Genomic DNA, 16204 nt, shown 5'->3' with positions numbered 1-16204 from the left:
TTCTCATTTCGCCCCTTCCCTACCGCCTGTTTCCAATCTATTCTACCCTGCTTGCCTTTGCCATTCCTCTTTCTATCTGAACCTATCTTTCCTAACCTCCCCTTCCACATCTCATTCCATTCCCTCCCTTTTCTCATTTCGCCCCTTCCCTACCGCCTGTCTCCAATCTATTCTACCCTGCTTGCCTTTGCCATTCCTCTCTCTATCTGAACCTATCTTTCCTAACCTCCCCTTCAACATTTCATTCCATGCCCCTTCCTACACTCACTTCGTCCCTCACTTATCTACCACCTGATTCCAACCTATCCTCACCTGCTTACCTTTACCATCCCTCTCTCTGCCTCAATCTATCCTTACCTCCTTCCCTTACACATCCTATTCCCTACTCCTCCCTACATTCACTCCTCTCCTCCCAATCTACCGTCTGACTCCAATCTATCCTCACCTGTTTACCTGTACCATCCCTCTCTCTGCCTCAATCTAGCCTTACCTCCTTCCCTTACACATCCTATTCCCTACTCCTCCCTACATTCACCTCCCCTGATTCCAACCTGTCCTCACCTGCTTGCTCCGTATCCTTCTTCCTCACCTGTCCCTACCTACTCACTTCCCCGTAACTCTATACCTCAGGGGCCCAGGCAGTCCTTATTTCCTCCCTTGTCTCATTACTCACCTTACCCTTACCTACTCCTCCCTATTTAAGAACACAAGAACATAAGAACATAAGAATATAAGAACGTAGGAGTCTGCAAGAGGCCGGTAGGCCTGTACAAGGCAGCTCCTTTGAACTTAAGCTGCCGTGAATCTAACCCCACCTAATATCGCTGTCCATGAATTTATCTAATCTATTTTTGAATGTGACAATTGTATTGGCACTCACCACATGACTGCTAAGCCTATTCCACTCATCCACCACTCTGTTAGTAAACCATTTTTTGCCTATGGCCCTGTTGAATCTGAATTTATCCAGTTTAAACCCTTTACTACGTGTCCTATCCTGTTCTCTTACCGACAAAACCTTATGAATATCCCCAATATTAAAGCCCTTCATCCATTTATAAACCTCGATCATGTCTCCACGCACCCTTCGCCTTTCTAGAGAATGCAAGTTTAACTGTTTGAGTCTTTCCTCGTATGGCAAGTTTATTAACCCCTGAATCATCTTACTCATCCTCCTCTGCACCGATTCTAACATTTTGATATCCATTCTATAGTAAGGTGACCAGAACTGAACCGCATAGTCAGGATGAGGTCTAACTAATGCTAAATATAGTTTGAGGAAGACTTCGGCGCTTCTGTTATTTACACTAATTGAAACAAATCCCAGTACCCTGTTTGCTCGATTTCTAGCTTGAATGCATTGTGCCCTTGGACGGAGATCAGAGCTCACCAAGACCCCTAAATTCCTCTCGCACCCAGACCTGTTTATGGGAGTGTCATTTATGCAATAGTTATGTGAGGGGTTGTTCCTACCTACACTCAGAATACTGCACTTCCCTACATTGAACTCCACCTGCCATTTATCCGCCCAGTCATACAATTTGTTTAGTTCACCCTGGAGAATACTAGCGTCCTGATCTGACTCAAATATCTTACCTTTTCATTACCACTACTTCCATACTTCTCTATTTCTTTTCTACCACCATTATCTCCTTCTACTTCCCTACTTACTTCTTTTCACTACCGCTACTCTCTACTACTATCCTATATCCTTACCCCTTGCACTGCCTTTATTTACTTGTTCCCGTTCTTCATCCCTCTCCTTTATATCCACCCTTCCCTTCCCTTCCCTCGCTGCTTCCTCCTCCTCCAACTCCTCCTCCTCCTCCTCCTCCTCCTCCTCCTCTTCCTCCTCCACCACCACACCTGAAACACTCGTCTCCTGAGCCTGAGTGGACGGAGTGACCCGATTTGAACCAGGAAGCGTCCGGTTAAGCGTAATGAAAAATGACAATGCAGGAGTTTTATACTTAGTTTTGGCCGGACTTTTTCTGTGTGTTTGCCGCTCGGTTGTGGGGATTCTGTGCGTCTCTCTCTCTCTCTCTCTCTCTCTCTCAATTGCTAGTCTTACATTAAATTTTTAGGTCATATGTATTTTTTTATTCTTTTTCCCTTTTTTTATCGTTTATAAGTGTCGTTTGGTATGAGAGAGAGAGAGAGAGAGAGAGAGAGAGAGAGAGAGAGAGAGAGAGAGAGACTTGGGGAAAAGGGTGACGAGCAAAATAAAGGGAAGCAGGCGAGGTGAGTGGAGGTGAGGCCATCGGCGCTGAGGCACTAATAAGGCATTGACGTGGAGGGGAAACAAAAATAGTGCGCGGCCGGGAGGAAAACAACGAGGAAAAAGAGAGAGAGAAGAGCCACGGAGGAAAAAAAAAGTGGAGAGGCTGAAGAAGGAAAAAAGATGGAAAGACGAAGATGAAGATGAAAGAGGAGGAGGAGGAGGAGGAGATGCTGAAGAAGAAGAAGAAAAAAAAGAAGTAAAAGATGGGAATGAACACGAAGAAGAAGAAAATGAACAAAAGCCAGAACAGGAATAGAAAAATAATATAAAATCAAAGACAACAAGATATAGGAGAAGTAGAAAAGAGAGAAGATGTAGTTGTAAGGAGAGCAATAGCAGCAGAAACAGGAGCATGAGGAGGAGGAAAACGAAGAGGGAAAAAGGAGGAGGAAGAGGAGGAGAGGAGGAGGGCGAGGAGCAGGAGGAGGAAGAGAATGGGCCGTGACGTAATGGTGGTGAAGAGGAAAAACGCGCATAATATGACAGGATGCGTCAAGCTTTGAAGCATCACGAACCCAAAAGTTTAGGCTCAACCGGTGAAGGGCGAGGGAGGCTGAATAACAGTTCTCGAGGTCAAAGTAGAAAGTAGAATGTAAACAACCAAAGACCGGGAAAGAATACTAATTAGAAAGAAATTAAAGAGAAGAAGAATCATAAATAATACACCAAGATCACAACGGAAAAGGAAAAGATAGAGGAGATTAAATAAAATGTCAAGTAAAGGTGAAATATAATGAGATATAATGTAAATCCGTCAAGAAAAAAAGATACGATTATGGAGAGAATGACCAAGGGAGAGAAATGGGTTGAAGGGGGGAGAGAGAGAGAGAGAGAGAGAGAGAGAGAGAGAGAGAGAGAGAGAGAGAGAGAGAGAGAGAGAGAGAGAGAGAGAGAGAGAGAGAGAGAGAGAGAGAGAGAGAGAGAGACTATATGGGGAGACAAGGGATACATAGAATAAGGACTCAAGGACCGAAGAAGATGTAAAGGAGAAGGAGTGAAGGAGCTCGATGAATGAGGACGGAAGAGGAGGAGGAGGAGGAGGAAGAAACATAGAAACATGGACTAGCAGGCAGCAGAAAGCCTGTTGGCTCATTACAAGGCTGCCTGCTTTCAGTGATTTAATCAATCCGTCAGCCACAAGAGTGGCCTGCAGGGAAGGATTAAAGCACTCGTGTACCTACTCTTGGATACGTTCAGTTCACTCCCGATGCAGCAAAGTGTCGATCAATGCGTTTCTTGAAGGAGTTGATGGTCTCTGCGCTAACCACTTCTGCAGGAAGGCTGTTCCAGTCGCGAACAACTCTATTCGAGAAATAACTCCTGCCTATGTCGGTATTGCATCGCTTTGCTTGAAGTGTTTTTCCGTTGTTTCTTGTCCTCAGATTTGTTTGTGGCGTGAAGAGTTTGGAGTGATCAACATTGCTGAGCTTGTTCAGGTACTTCAAGACTTGTATCATGTCTCCCCGCAGTCGTCTCTTTTTCAACGTGAAGAGGTTGAGTCGCTCGAGTCGCTCTTCGTAAGGCTTCGTTCTCAGTGATGGTATCATCTTCGTAGCGCGGCGCTGTACTCTCGCTAGTAACTCAATGTCTTTCCTGTAATTGTGAAACCAGAATTGCACGGCGTATTCCAGGTGGGGCCTTACCAGCGAATTATACAAGGATAACATAACTCCCGGCGTCTTGTATTCGAAGTTCCTCGCTATGAACCCGAACATTATATTGGCTTTCTTACAGGCGGACTTGCAGTGTTTTGTTTGTTTCAAGTCACTGTTGATGGTGACCCCGAGGTCTCTTTCCTCTTGCACTACTTGTAGTGGTTCGCCACCCATGTGGTATGTGTGGTTGCTGTTTCTGGATCCGATAAGCATTACTTTACATTTGGTAGTGTTGAAGGACATCTGCCATTTTTCTGACCACCGAGTGATTTGGTCCTGATCTCTCTGGATAATTTTGCAGTCTGCTGCCGTGAGGGCCTTCCCACTCACCTTGGTGTCGTCGGTAGGAGGAGGAGGAGGAGGAGGAGGAGGAAGAGGTTAAGAAATGCCGCACATATTTACAGTGTCCATATTAAGTGAACAGAAACACAACCTACCAGCCATTACTAATCCTTACTAAGAAATGTCAGTTATCACACACTCACAAACACACGACAGATTCTAAGCAGTTTTTCTTCTTCGTTGAATTTCATATAGTTCACTTCCAGTTACGTTTTTCTCGGTCCCGCTGCGCCGCACTACTGCTATCAGAGAAAATTAATATGTTGGGTGTCGCCGTTAACCCGTAAAAGAGGTTCAAAGAAATCTCAGCGGCTGGAGGTCTGGCATAATAATAATATTGCTGGAGCTGGTGTCGACGGAACAGCCTGGGGGGGAAAAGTTATAATGTGGGCGTAAGGCGTAGACTCTCAGCCTGAGCACACCCCAGCGTCGAGAGGAGAGGACTGATTGGTTTGTTATTTTAGATGGGTTATCGAGGAAGACGACAAGCTTGTAACACACGGCTAAAACGTCACCAGGAAGACATTTGGTGCACTAAGTCTTCTATTGTTCCGCTTTTATTTCCTAACGAATCTTACATAACACGACCCGATACACTAACGAAGACGAGAAGCTGTACCAATTTTAGACGTGTTTATCGAGGAAGACGACAAGCTTATAATACACGGCTAAAACATCACCAGGAAGATATTTGGTGCAGTAAGTCTTCTATTCTTCCACTTTTATATCCTAACGAATCTTACATAACACGACCCGATACACTAACGAAGACGAGAAGCTGTACCAATTTTAGACGTGTTTATCGAGGAAGACGACGAGCTTATAATACACGGATAAAACGTCACCAGGAAGATATTTGGTGCAGTAAGTCTTCTATTCTTCCGCTTTTATATCCTAACGAATCTTACATAACACGACCCGATACACTAACGAAGACGAGAAGCTGTACCGATTTTAGACGTGTTTATCGAGGAAGACGACAAGCTTATAATACACGGATAAAACGTCACCAGGAAGATATTTGGTGCAGTAAGTCTTCTATTCTTCCACTTTTATATTCTAACGAATCTTACATAAAACGACCCAGTACAATAACGAAGACTAGAAGCTGTACCGATTTATATAAACGTCCACAGGAAAATATTTGGAACACTATGCGTTGTATTATAAGACATTTCGGCGCCCAAGAACACATATTTGCCATGGCTTTCGTAGGAGTTGTGGGCATTTCCAGGGGTAGTTTTATGACCCTGGTGGTAGTTTGACCCTTCTTCTATACCCTGAACCCGACTGACCCCTCTTTGACATTTACAATTAGCTGATGTGAGAAATGAAAGTGTCTTATAAAACCAACCTAAGTCTTATATCCCTGTTTCTTTTCTTTTCCTCAATGAATCTTACACAACTCAATACAGTAACGAAGACTAAACGCTGTACGAGTTTCTTTAGGCGTCACCAAGAAGATATTTGGTTCACTAACTCTTCAATTCCTGTTCCTTTACTTTTCTCAACGCTTCTTACATACATGATACAACCCTATAAGAAAGCGAAGACGAAAAACAGTACCAATTTATTTAAAGTCACCAAGGAAATATTTGATACACTAAGACTTAATTCCTGTTTCTCTTCTTTTTTCAATCAATTTTTCATAATACAACGAACTAGAGAAGTGTAAAACCTGCACCACTTCATTTAAACGTCACAGAGGAAGATAAAGAAGAAGAGGAAGAAGAAGAAGAACAAGAAAATGAGGAAGAAGCAGAATAATAATAATAAGAAGAAAAAGGAGAAAAGGTGACGAGGAAGAAGAAAAAAAGAAAACGAAGAAAAAGTAGAAGAAGAAGAAGAAGAAGAAGAAGAAGAAGAAGAAGAAGAAGAAGAAGAAGAAGAAGAAGAAGAAGAATCCGATGCTGTTGTATTCCTTTTTTCTCCTCTCCAGCTTAGGTCAGAGTCCGTCCCGTCCTGTCCAAGCTGTCGTCAAATAAAAATAATCCACTCCCATCGACATCCGTAATCCCTCTGAGTACTTTAGGAGAGGGAGGAGGGCAGGGATGGAAGAGTGCAAAAAATAAGAGAAAAAGGAGTGGAGTGAAGTAGGGAGGAGGAGGAAAGGGGAACTGAGAGACGGAGGGAAGGAACGATGGATGCAAAGAATACTGGAAGGAGGAGGAGGAGGAGTGGAGGGTGAGGGAGAGAAGTAGAAATAGAGGATGGAACGGAGGATGAGAGGGGGGCAAGGAAGGATCTGTGCAAAGGATAGGAGAGGGAGGATGAGCGGATTGAGGGTGCAGAGGAGAGAGAGAGGGATGAGAGGGATGAAAGGAAGGATCTGTGCGAAGGATAAGAGAGGGAGGAGGAGCGGATTGAGGGTGCAGAGGAGAGAGAGAGGGATGAGAGGGATGAAAGGAAGGATGGGTGCAAAGGATAAGAGAGGGAGGAGGAGCGGATTGAGGGTGCAGAGGAGAGAGAGAGGGATGAGAGGGATGAAAGGAAGGATCTTTGCGAAGGATAAGAGAGGGAGGATGACCGGATTGAGGGTGCAGAGGAGAGAGAGAGGGATGAGAGGGATGAAAGGAAGGATCTGTGCGAAGGATAAGAGAGGGAGGATGAGCGGATTGAGGATGCAGAGGAGAGAGAGGAAAGAGAGGGATGGAAGGAAGGATGGGGTGCAAAGGATAACAGAGGGAGGATGAGCGGATTGAGGGTGCAGAGGAGAGAGAGAGGGATGATAGGGGGGCAAGGAAGGATCTGTGCAAAGGATAGGAGAGGGAGGATGAGCGCAATGAGGGTGCAGAGGAGAGAGCGAGGGATGAGAGGGGGACAAGGAAGGATCTGTGCAAAGGATAGGAGAGGGAGGATGAGCGCAATGAGGGTGCAGTAGAGAGGGAGGAGAAGGAGAGGGGGGCAGGGAAGGATATGTGCGAAGGATAAGAGATAAAGGATGAGCGGTTTGAGGGTGCAGAGGAGAGAGAGGAGGAGGAGAGGGGGGCAGGGAAGGATATGTGCGAAGGATAAGAGATAAAGGATGAGCTCATTGAGGGTGCAGAGGAGAGTGAGTAGAATTAGAGGGGGGCAGGGAAGGATATGTGCGAAGGATAAGAGATATAGGATGAGCGGTTTGAGGGTGCAGAGGAGAGAGAGGAGAAGGAGAGGGGGGCAGGGAAGGATATGTGCGAAGGATAAGAGATAAAGGATGAGCGGATTGAGGGTGCAGAGGAGAGAGCGAGGGATGAGAGGGGGGCAAGGAAGGATCTGTGCAAAGGATAGGAGAGGGAGGAGGAGCGGATTGAGGGTGCAGAGGAGAGAGCGAGGGATGAGAGGGGGGCAAGGAAGGATCTGTGCGAAGGATAAGAGATAAAGGATGAGCGGTTTGAGGGTGCAGAGGAGTGGGAGGAGGATGAAAGGAGTCAGGCAGTGAAGGGAGAGAGAGGGAGGGAGAGCGAGGGAGGGAGAGGAAAGGGCAGTCAGAATATTGATCCACTATGGCCCAAACTCGACCCACTGACATGGTTAGGGTCCCCTCCTCCTCCTCTTTTCCTCCTCCTCCTCTTCCTGCTGTTTTCTTCCTCCTCTCCTTTCCTTCGATTTTCTATTTTTTGTCCATTTTTTCGCTTTATCGCTGTCCTTCCTTTTTTTCCATTTTTTGTTCACTTTTCTCTCCTCCTTCTCTTCTTTCTCCTTGTTCCCTCTTTCCAGTCCTCCGCCTCTTCTTCTTCCTCTTCATTATCTTTTTCCTCCTCTTCTTCCTACTCTTCCTTCTCCACCTGCTACTGCTACTACTACTACTACTACTTCTACCACTACTGCTGCTGCTACTACTATTATTACTACTACTACTACTACTACTACTACTACTACTATTACTCTACTACTACTACTACTATTACTACTACTATTACTACTACTACTACTTCCTCAGTCTCACAATCTTTCCCTATGATGAAATATATCCCTTAGCGTTACTTTCCTCCTCCTCCTCTTCCTCTTCCTCCTCCTCCTCCTCCTCCTCCTCCTCCTCCTCCTCCTCCTCCTCCTCCTTCTCCTCCATCATTTTCTTCCTCTATTCAGACTCTCTCTACCTCTCTCTCCATCATTTAACTCTCTCTCTCTCTCTCTCTCTCTCTCTCTCTCGTTAAATCACTCCATTCGTTAACCCTTTTATCCGTTCACCCGTCCATCCATCCATACGTAGTACATACATTTATACATTCATACATACATACATACATACATACATAGACGGACAAAGCAAAAAAATAAGTGATGACATTTAATATTTTTGGTCGGTAATAAATATGGTATAAAAAAAATAATGGATTCGCTGCTGATTTCTCTCGTAGCATTTTTCTTGCATTATTTTTCGCTTTATTTGCAGCATTATTTTTGTTGTATTTTGTTTTTGTTTTTTGTGTTGTAGAAAGTGCATTCCGATTTTGTTTGTTCGCTTGTCCTCCTCCTCCTCCTCCTCCTCCTTCTCTTCTTCTTCCTCGTATTGTTCTGGTCCTTATCCTGATTCTGCTTTTAGTCCTCTTTCTCATCCTACTTATCACCTCCTCCTCCTCCTCCTCGAGAGGCTAGGTTGAGAAATCTATCATATGAACAAAGGCTCAAAGGCTTAAAGAAGTAAATTTATTCAGTCTATCAAAACGAAGAATGCGAGGTGATCTACTAGAAGTGTTTAAAATGTTTAAAGGATTCAGTGATATTAATGCGGAAGATTACTTTACAATTGATCGATCAAATAGAACAAGAAGAAATCACAATTTGAAGATAAGTGGTAAAAGATTCTCGTCGGACGAAGCTAAACACTTCTTCTTCAATCGAGTTGTTTATATTTGGAACTCTCTTCCCTGTGATGTCGTTGATAGTACAACAGTTACGGCCTTCAGCAATAGATTAGACAAGTGTTTTGAATCCAACCAGCAAGTAAGATATTACTCATTGTCGTAATAACGTTAAGTTCTTTCGAATACTGGTGTCTTTGTCCGCTTTTATCGCCCGGTTAGTGGTAGCAGTAATGGTAGTCTTTCCTCTTTCCTACATAATTTCCATGCAGTTTTTCCATGCTGCATGGTTCTTTTTCCTTTCCAGCCAGCTTTGGCTGGAGAGATGGGGGGGTGGGGAGGAGCCTTCGCCTTTGCTGTCCTTCATCTTCCACCTTTGATTAGATAGTTAGTGTAGCTTGTCACAAACAGCCTCGTAAGGACCAGCAGGTCTGCTGTTATTTGTTCTTCCTTTGTGTTCCTTTGTGTTCCTCCCCCTCCTCCCCCCCCCCCCCCCCCAATCCTCCTCCTCCTCCTCCTCAAGGATCAGTGCTTGGCCCCATGCTCTTCTTAATTTATGTTAATGATATCGATGATGGGCTCACTTGCAAAGTATCAAAATTTGCTGATGACACAAAAATTGCTAGTAAAGTAACTGCGATACTCGACGAAGAAGCTTTACAATCAGATATAGATCGACTTGCACGTTGGGCCAATCAATGGCAAATGAAATTTAACGTTGACAAATGTAAAGTGTTGCACATCGGAAAAAATAACAATCGCGTTCGGTACGTAATGAATGGCCAACAACTTTCTGCAGTAAGTAAAGAAAAGGATCTTGGAATCACTATATCAAGCGATTTAAAACCCGGTCAGCATTGCTCGGAGGTAGTTAAAACTGCAAACAAATTGGTTGGCTTCATCGGACGAGTCTTTAATAATAAATCGGAAAAAGTAATATTAAAACTGTGTAATTCGTTGGTTCGACCCCATCTAGAGTACTGTGTACAGTTTTGGTCTCCCTACTACAGAAAAGACAGAAAAGTTGGAACGGGTTCAACGAAGAGCAACAAAGATGATTTCTAGGTTGAGAAATTTATCATATGAACAAAGGCTAAAAGAAGTAAATTTATTCAGCCTATCAAAACGAAGGATGCGAGGCGATCTACTAGAAGTGTTTAAAATGTTTAAAGGATTCAGTGATATTAATGCGGAAGATTACTTTACAATTGATCAATCAAATAGAACAAGAAGAAATCACAATTTGAAGATAAGTGGTAAAAGATTCTCGTCGCACGAAGCTAAACACTTCTTCTTCAATCGAGTTGTTAGTGTTTGGAACTCTCTACCCTGTGATGTCGTTGATAGTACAACAGTTACGGCCTTTAAGAATAGATTAGACAAGTATTTTGTATCCAACCAGCAAGTAAGATATTACTCATTGTCGTAATAACGTTAAGTTCTTTCGAATACTGGTGTCCTTGTCCGTTATTATCGCCCGGTTAGTGGTAGCAGTAATGGTAGATCTTTCCTCTTTCCTACATAATTCCCATGCAGTTTTTCCATGCTGCATGGTTCTTTCTCCTTTCCTGCCAGCTTTGGCTGGAGAGATGGGGGGGTGGGGAGGAGCCTTCGCCTGTGCTGTCCTTCATCTTCCACCTTTGATCAGATAGTTAGTGTAGCTTGTCACAAACAGCCTCGTAAGGACCATCAGGTCTGCTGTTGTTTGTTCTTCCTTTGTGTTCCTTTGTGTTCCTCGTATTGTTCTGCTCCTTATCCTGATTCTGCTTTTGGTCCTCTTTCTCATCCTACTTATCAACTCCTCCTCCTCCTCCTCCTCCTCATCCTCTTCTTCCTCGTATTGTTCTGCTCCTTATCCTGATTCTGCTTTTAGTCCTTTTTCTCATCCTACTTATCACCTCCTCCTCCTCCTCCTCCTCCTCCTCCTCTTTGCCTGCAGTCGAAATTGGAGAATCGCGTAGCAGGAGATAAAGTTTTTCCTCCTCGTCTCTCACTCGCGGGGGTGGAGAGAGAGAGAGAGAGAGAGAGAGAGAGAGAGAGAGAGAGAGAGAGAGAGAGAGAGAGAGAGAGAGAGAGAGAGAGAGAGAGAGAGAGAGAGAGAGAGAGAGAGAGAGAGAGAGAGAGAGAGAGAGAGAGAGTCTTCCTTTCTCTCTTTTTTCTTTTTTGCTATCTTTTTCCGTCCTTCTCTCCTTTCATCCATTCTTCCTTCCCATCATTTTCCTGTTTTCCTTTTTACTCCTCTTTTTCATCCCTTCTCCCTCTCCCTCTATCTCCTTCTCCCTCTTTCTCTATATCACACAATCCTTTTCATTCACCTTTTTCCTAATTACCCTTTTTACTGTTCCTTCAATTCCCTCTTTCTCCCTCTCTCCGTCTCTTCCTTCCGCCATTTCTATATTCCATACCCTCCTTACTTCATTCCTCCACCATCCACCTTTTTACTACTCTCGTCATCTCTTCACTTTCCCTTTCTTTCATCTCGTACTCACTTTTGTATCTACATTCCAAACCCTCCTTTCCTCACCCCTGCTTCATCTACCCTTGTTCTCTTCGTTTCATTCCATCTCTCTGCAGTTTGTTTTCCCTTCTTTTTAACCCATATCTCTTTCTTCACCTCATTTTCCCTCCGTCTCAATATCCCACACCCTCCATCTTTCACTCCTGTCCCATTGACCTTTTTGCTGTCTTTTTCATCCCTTTTCTACCTACCTCAATCTCGTTCGCCTCACTATCTTCATATCCCACATCTTCCTTCCTTCACTCCTGCAATATTTACCTTTCCAAACCACAATGCAATGAGTGTTTAAGAAATTCCTGCTTATCTTCAACAATAATCGACTCACAGGTATATCTCAAAACCCTCGAGGCCTCAGTAAACGGGTGAGACATATTTGATTCTTATCTTTATACTTCATCATACAGACAGACAGACAGACGAAGAAACAGACAGAAATACACAGTTCGGGTGACTAACAGATCTGGTGAGTAACTGCGTAGAAAGCACTGACTCGTCCTCCTCCTCCTCCTCCTCCTCCTCTCCCTCCATCTCCATCTCTCAGTCATTCACATTCTCTCCTCCCCTCGCAGCCTCCCAAACCACAACCCGCTCGCCCCCTCCCCTAATCGAACGTTCTTTTCCCTACTAAAACGCAGTTAGACTTTCGAACCAATATCTCCTTTTCCTTTCTCCTTTCTCTTATGGCTTTTTCTTTCATCCAGTTTTCTTGCTTCACCTTCCTTTCTCTTTTCACCTCCCAGATTATTCTCTTTTTTCACATCGTTCTTGTCGTCATTTTAAACCATCTATTTTTGCTCTTGCTATCCGATTTTTTTTTTCGCTTCGACTCACGGCTCTTTCCTCTTCCCTCCTTCTTTTATAATACTTTGCAAACACTATTCCTTCTTCGTTCTTTATTGTTCGTCCCTTTAACCACCCATTTCTCTCTCTTCCTGTTCTTTAAGTTCAATACCCACATTTTCCCTTCCGTTCCTTATTATTCCCTTCCCTTCCCTTCCCTTTCCCATCCTTTTCCTCCATTGCCCATTAATCATTCTATCAGTCAATGGGGGCATACACAGGGGGTGCGTGGCCTCGCCCACCCTACGACGCCATCCATCCCTCTCCCTCTGTTTCCTTCCTCTCCCTTCCCTTTCATTCCTTTCCCTTCCCTTTCCCTTTTCCTCCTCATCACCTTTCCTTCTTTTTCGTTTCATTTCATTTCCACTCATTTTTTCTCTCTTTTCTTTTCTTATATTTCCATCCATCCCTTGCCTTTTATTCCCTTCCCTGCTCCTTCCCTTCCTTTCATTTCCCTTTCCATCCCTTCCTTTTCCTTCCCATCCCATCTCTTTCCTTCCCTTCCCTTCCCATCCCTTCCCTACCCTTCCTTTCCCTTCCCTTCCTTTCCCTTACCTTCCCTTGACTTCCCTTCCCTTCCCTTCCCTTCCCATCCTTCTCCATCCCATCCCTTCCCTCCCTTCCCTTTCTTTCCCTTCCCTTTCTTTCCCTTCCCTTCCCTTCCCTTCCCTTTCCTTCTTTCCCCTTCCCTTCCCTTCCCTTCTCTTCCCTCCCCTCCCATCCCTTCCCTTCCCTTCCCTTCCCATCCCATCCCAACCTTTCCCTTCCCCTACCTCCCCTTCCCTTCTCATCCCATCCCTTCCCTTCCTTTCCCCCATCCCATCCCTTCCCTCCCTCCCTTCCCTTCCCTTCCCTGCTCCTCTCACTCTCATCCCCTTAGCTCAGTCTGGCTCCTCAAATTCTGGGTCTATTTTTAGCCTCCGACAAGCGGCACTCTTCTATAAATGAGCGATGTGGTATTTCTCGTCCTCTTATGTTCATTGTTTTTTGTTTAATTGTTCCCGCCCGAATATTACGTTCATTGTCTTTTGGTAAGTGTGTGTTTTGCCAATATACTCCGCTGGGAAGATATTACTGTTCACTTTTATTTGTTTCGTTTTGTTTTGAAGTTGAGGTTTCTTTGTATTGCTTTGTTACTCTCTCTCTCTCTCTCTCTCTCTCTCTCTCTCTCTCTCTCTCTCTCTCTCTCTCTCTCTCTCTCTCTCTCTCTCTCTCTCTCTCTCTCTCTCTCTCTCTCTCTCTCTCTCGTTGTTATCTTCATCGTTAAGGTCGTACTTCGTGTCGTGTGTGTGTTTGTGTGTGTGTGTGTGTTCTTCCATTATTCTTTTTGTTTTATCCTTCATATTAAATGCTCTTCTTGCCCGATGGCTTTATTGAGCGAGGCAAGGAATGGATTTCGTATTTTTAGAACGAAGATTATCAACTAACTGAGGGTCGCGGTGGTGGTGGTGGTGGTGGTGGTGGTGGAGGAAGTGATGAGGGGGGGGGAGGGGGGTAGTCCAAGAGGAGATGGAGTGGTAGTAATGCCTTCTATTAAACTGATCGTTATTGCTGTTATAGTAATGGTATGATTTTTTTTTTGTAGTGGTATTACTGGTTGTGGTGGTGGTGGTGGTGGTGGTAGTTGTCGTGGTGGTTGTGGTGGTAGGAGTTGATGTAGTATGGTAGTATGGGTGAGGTAGTGATGATTGTGGTGGTTATGGTGATGGTGGTGATGGTAGTGATGATTGTGGTGGTTATGGTGATGGTGGTGATGGTAGGAGTTGATGTAGTGACTATGGAAGTATGGGGGAGGTAGTGATGGGTTGTGGTGGTTATGGTGATGGTGGTGGTGGTAATGATGATGATAGTGACTCAAAGTGATGTTGTTATCGGGGTATGGTGGTGGTGAGGATAATTGTGGTGGTGATGGCGATGATGATGGTGATGCTGGCGGTGATAATGGTGTCGATGGTGATGCTTGTGTTGCTAATGGTGTCGGGGGTGGTGATGATTGTGATGGTGGTGATCCAGGTGTTAATGATGATAGTGATGATGGGAATGATTGATTATGACGATGATGATGCCGTTGATGATAACAGTGACGCTGGAGATGAGAGTAGTGATGGTGAGAATGGTGATTAGGTGGATAATTCTGAAGATAATGATGGTGATGCTGGTAAAAATGAGAGACGTTGGGGTGATAATGGTGATAGTGATGATGATGATGATGATGATGGTGATGATGGTGATGATGGTAATGATGGTGATGATGGTAATGATGGTAATGATGATGGTGATGATGATGATGATGATGGTGATGATGGTGATGATGGTGATGATGATGGTGATGATGGTGATGATGATGATGATGATGGTGATGGTGACCGCAAGAGGCCGGCCACACCCAACACTGCCACCCTTGACGTCATTATCTAACAATGGATTATCAATGGCTGGGATTCGATATTCCCCCCAGCACCCCTGTACCCTTAACCTCCCTCCCCAGTGCCCCTCAACCACCCCCAGTACCCCTTCTCTGACCCCATTTCCCCCCAGGTCCCCCTCTGCTCCTTGTATCCCTTCTACCCCAACTCTCCTACATTCCCCCCAGCCCCCCTTTCTCCTTCACCCCGCAGTCCCCCTCTTTCCTTCAACTTGTTCCCCCTTCCCCTACTCCCCCCTCTGTGCTCCCTTTTCACCCAGTACCCCCTCTCTGTCTCCATCATTCCCCCAGTCTCCCCTGTACCCCTTTCAACCCCCAATTCCTCCCAGTCCCCCTCACTTACCCAGTACCGCCACTTTGTCCCCATCTTCCCCCAGTCGCCCTCTCTCCCCTCTTTTAAACCCCAGTACCCCTTCATTGTATCTGTCTTTCACCCCGCCTCTCCATTTTATGCCCTAGTACCCCCACCCCATATTTGTCCCCGTCCTCCCCCATTCCCCCCTGTACTCACCCATGTCCCCTTCCATCTCCCTTCATTGTTCCCCCTATCTCAGTCACTGTCGTTGTGTCGAAATAGCGATGACAAACAGTCCGATAACCATCCCCTCCCTTCCCCTCATTTCATCCCCTTCTTTACCCCTTCCTTTACCTCCCTTGCCCATCCCCTCCCCCTTCGTTCTTCACCCTCGTCCCCTCCCGTCCCCTTCCTTCCCATGACGTCACGACACACGGCATTATTAATTCATGGAGACCTTCAGTAGCTCTCCGCCAACTCCAGCACTCACACCCTCCCCTCCCTCCTCTGTCCCTCCCTCCCCTCCCTGCGCTCTGCAAATACCACCGGAGCGGAGTCTTGGTCTGTCCCGCCACGCCCATGAGTGTCTCAGGAAGGTGGCGTCACATGGGGGCCGGGGGGGCGAAGGTCACGGAATGCTGGTGCTGAAGGACGGGGACGAGGAGGCGACAAGACAGGTGTTAGGAAGGAGAAGGGCGATGTTTGTTGCTGTGCTGCTGATGTTGTTCTTTATGGTACAAGTTGTGCTCGTACTGCTACTTCTGTTCTTGTTGCTACTACTCCAAAGCTACTATTTTTACTACTACTACTACTACTACTACTACTACTACCAATGAGGATAATAATAATCATAATTAAAATTGTTATTATTATTATCAATAATATCAGTTATTATAGTTCTCTTATCAATAATTGTTATTACCTCCGCCAACGAAGTTGGGAGGTTATATTTTCGGTCCGGTCAGTATGGTTATATATTTATATATTTACTTATGTTTGTTTGTTTGTTCGTGTACATACAGTCCCCTGTGCACATTTTTTGCGGATATCTCAACCAATTTTTC

Source organism: Eriocheir sinensis, chromosome 1 (genome assembly GCF_024679095.1).
Source record: "Eriocheir sinensis breed Jianghai 21 chromosome 1, ASM2467909v1, whole genome shotgun sequence".
NCBI classification, from domain to species: domain Eukaryota; kingdom Metazoa; phylum Arthropoda; class Malacostraca; order Decapoda; family Varunidae; genus Eriocheir; species Eriocheir sinensis.
This window is presented reverse-complemented; position numbering follows the sequence as displayed.